Here is a 3,766-nt window from a genome sequence, read left to right on the forward strand (position 1 = left end):
TGGGAGCATAAGCTTTCGTGGGTAAGAACCTCACTTCTTCAGATGCAAGTTGCATCTGAAGAAGTGAGGTTCTTACCCACGAAAGCTTATGCTCCCAATACTTCTCTTAGTCTTAAAGGTGCCACAGGACCCTCTGTTGCTTTTTACAGATTCAGACTAACACGGCTACCCCTCTGATACTTTACACCATCGTATTTAGCTTACATTCCACGACGCTTGGTTTCGCTCCATCATTCCTGTTCATACAAACCCAATGGAGAAGGGGACTGGGGCTGCCCCTGCCCTCAGCCAGACACTAGAGAGAGGGAGGGAGTAGCCACACCCAGGCACTGGAGAGCAGCAACTGACCCCCAGGCTTCCCCTCATCAGCTCACAGCAATCTTTTATACTTCCCCCATCACTGAATTTCCTAGGTATGTTTGCACTGCTGGGGCTGGTTAGGACATGCCCTTAGGAGCCTGCAGCATTGCAGCTTTGTGCTGAAACATTGTCATACGCTGATATAACATCCACAGCCAGAGGCTTATTGACTTTTTCTTTGGTAGGAGAGGCCTGAAAACGACACCAAAAAGACCCCTGTTCTGTCCTGCAGCCAGGGGCGGTGGAGTGGGGCCCGAGGCCCTATGCCGTGGCCAGGGGCGAAGGAACAGAGCGGGGCCTGAGGCTCTGTGCAGCGTCTGGGGGCAGCGGGGAAGAGTGGGGCCCGAGGCCCTGTGCTGCAGCCGGGGGCAGCAGAGCCGAGCGGGACTCAGGGCCCTGTGTTGGGGATGGCAGAGCGGGGTCTGGGACCCTGTGCCGTGGCTGGGGATGGCAGAGCGGAGCCCGGGGGCCTGTGCTGTGGTGGGGGGTGGCGGAGCGGAGCCCGGGGCCCTGGGCCGGGGCGGGGATGGCGGAGCGGGGCCCGGGGCCCTGTGCCGTGGCCGGGGATGGCGGAGCGGAGCCCGGGGCCCTGTGCCGTGGCCGGGGATGGCGGAGCAGGGCCTGGGGCGCTGTGTTTCAGGCAGGGGCGGCAGAGCAGAGCCTGGAGCCCTGTGCTGGGGGCGGCAGAGCGGAGCCCGGGGACCTGTGCCGTGGCCGGGGATGGCGGAGTGGGGTCTGGGGCCCTGTGCCGTGGCCGGGGATGGCGGAGCGGAGCCCGGGGCCCTGTGCTGTGGTCGGGATGGCGGAGCGGAGCCCGGGGCCCTGTGCCGTGGCTGGGGATGGTGGAGCGGAGCCCGGGGCCCTGTGCCGTGGCCAGGGATGGTGGAGCGGAGCCCGGGGGCCTGTGCTGTGGCGGGGGTGGCAGAGCAGGGCTCCATCTTACTTGCAGTATCAACCTTTTACATTTTATCTCGAGCTAGAGGCAGCTCTGAGGGACTCGTGTATCAGCCTTTCTAGCTGCTCAGAGCAAGGGGGAGGGGAGGAAAATGCAGTTCCTCCTTTCTCCTTCCTCCCTCACTGAGCAGCTGGGATGGGGGGGCCGGGGGAATCCTTCACCTCTTACTCTCTGTGTGGCCCCTGTCCCTCCCCCTCTGTTTAAAGCTCCTCTCTCTAATTTTCAGGGCAGTTTTCTATGGAGTGGTCTTGGAGGACAGAGGTTGGAAGCTACAGTCTCCGCCTGCCCCCAATCTAACCCTCGCCGTTGGTCTCACCTCAATGCGTCCCGACGAGCTGCATGTCTTCAAGCCCTCGGTTCCTCGGCTCTGCGGAGCAGGGTCCCCGAGCTGGGTGACACCAGAGCAGCAGTGAGCTCAGTCATCAGGGAAGAGGAAACCACTACTCCCCGCAGGGCTGTGCTGAGGGCGTGAGATAAAGTCCCCCTGCCCTTCCTGGAGCGCTAGGCAGGCAAAGAATGCAAATCGTGCATAAACAAAAATCTCCACTGACCAGTTCCTGGAAAAGCACCTCCAGCCTGTGCTATGCCAGGGAAAGGGGCAAGGTGCAGAATCTGGCCCTGCTCTGCTCCCCGCCGCTTCTGCTGCATTTTACTCTGCAGCATTTGAACACCGTGTATTCCCCCGAAGAGAGCGCTCACTGCTGCCTGCACCCCTGGCCACATCCTGCTCTCTGCAGACACACGGGCCAGGCTGCCGTGGGACTGCACGAAACTGCACCCTCAAGGCGCAGTCTGCTCTAAATATGAATGCACTCGCTGTGCCAGGGCTGCCCGGCTCTCAGGAACAGCCCCAGCCTTGGTCTCCGCACCCCTGCCCCTCACGCTGAGCTGGGCTGCTCGCCTCTCTGCGCGAAGGGCCCCTTGCGCTAGTCAGGAAGCTAGAGCTCTCGCAGAACGAACGCGGCTACCTGCCTGTTCGAAGGACTCAGCCCCAGGGGACTATTAACATCAGTTCTCCAGGAACGTCGCTGGCTTCCTCTTTGCTTGCAGGGGTTCGCTTTGGTAGAGAGCCCCAAGCCATTGGCAGGTGGTGTTCCGCATGCTGCCGCAGGGGTGCGGGGCTTTCGGGAAGTTTAGCTGTTCCTCAGCACCCTGAGTGTGGGGGCTGGGCACCCCACTGTCACATTCAGCAGTGCGGAGGCTCCCCACAGCACTGAGGGGGGAAGTTAGGGTATCCAGGCACCAGTCACACCACGGCACACTCGGGAACCCCGCTCCACACTGGGGGTAGGAGACCGAGGGAGAAAGGATCAGCTGGGCAGTGAGAAGGAACGCACAGCAGCTGGGGCCCAGGGGAAGGGCGAGAAAGGGGCGGGCGCATCCAGGTTTTGCAGCTCCCGACAGGAGGTGTACGTGACATGCACTGCAGCACCACACCCCACATGCCATGGGGACAGCGCACAAAGTAACGGAGGGAGAGGACGAGGAGGTGAGGCTGCCCCTGGCTCAGAGACAAAGGACAGGCCAATACTTTCCGAACAAAACTAGGAGAGGAGGAAGAGCTCCCTTGGCCTCACTGAGGTGCAGATCTGCCAGCGGCACGGGCTCACCCCAGAACCCTGGGGAAGCTGAATGGGAACCTGGAAATGACGACGCATTAGCCATGCCCTGCCAGGGTCACCACCATTCTGGGCATGCGGCCCACTGGGTCCTTCCGAAGGACCATGGGTGCCATTGGAGTCAGTCCGTTTCTGTCTCTCGCTGCCCCTCAGTGCCGAGTGAGGAGGGCAAGGCAATGCCCCATAGACAGAAAGAAGCCTTTGGAGGCGATGCAGGAAGTCTACGAGACAGCCCACTTCCCCTCAGTGACAGGCCGGGACACACGTCTCCCTGCGGTTCCGGCGTGGACAGTGTGGCTTTCAGACACAGACTCTCAGATCCAGCAGCCCTCCCAGGGCACAACTGACAAGACGTGGCAGCCCAGGTGCCCCAGAGACAGGAAAGGTGCCCATGTGATCTGACTATGTATTCGGCTCAAAGGAAAGGGGCAGAAGTTGTGCTCCAAAAGGGGTGACTGTAGGGCATGGGAGTTCACAGCCTGATCTTCCCCAAGGAAATCAGCCTGCAACAGTATACAGCAGCCAAGAGGGCCCACAATGAGCCACAGACTGGGGGGCTGAGCCCTGGCCAGGAAGAGCTACCGGTCAGATATCCAGGAATGAATTAGAAATGGTGCCTCAGTCTCCTCAGGCCAAGTACCTATCTATTGGCCTGCCCCCAGCTGGCCAATCTAGAGGCTTTTTTTATCCTTACCTATATAACCATTTAAGACACTGCCCATGGTATCTACAACCGTTCCTTAACTGCCAGGCCTAGTAAAGGATTCCTGCACTTCAGCTGTGGGTCGGAGCACTTACTGGCACCCCACCTCTCAGCTGAAGTGCATCCAGT

At 60.4% G+C, this 3,766-nt stretch overlaps 1 protein-coding gene across 3 annotated transcripts in view; it reads right to left on the bottom strand.

The window, feature by feature from the left end:
* Nucleotides 1–1,799, bottom strand: part of TOR4A (torsin family 4 member A) — a 36,214-nt gene extending 34,415 nt beyond the window's left edge. The window contains exon 1 of one of the 3 annotated variants that reach the window (XR_004643334.1): nt 1,632–1,775. The gene's annotated coding sequence lies outside the window, so the exon portion shown is untranslated. Of the gene's footprint in view, nt 1–1,631 lie in introns of all 3 variants that reach the window. The other 2 variants (XM_034752093.1, XM_034752091.1) reach the window with 2 other exon arrangements.
* Between the last annotated feature and the right edge of the window lie 1,967 nt (nt 1,800–3,766).

The sequence above is a fragment of the Trachemys scripta genome, chromosome 17 (assembly GCF_013100865.1).
Source record: "Trachemys scripta elegans isolate TJP31775 chromosome 17, CAS_Tse_1.0, whole genome shotgun sequence".
NCBI lineage: Eukaryota > Metazoa > Chordata > Testudines > Emydidae > Trachemys > Trachemys scripta.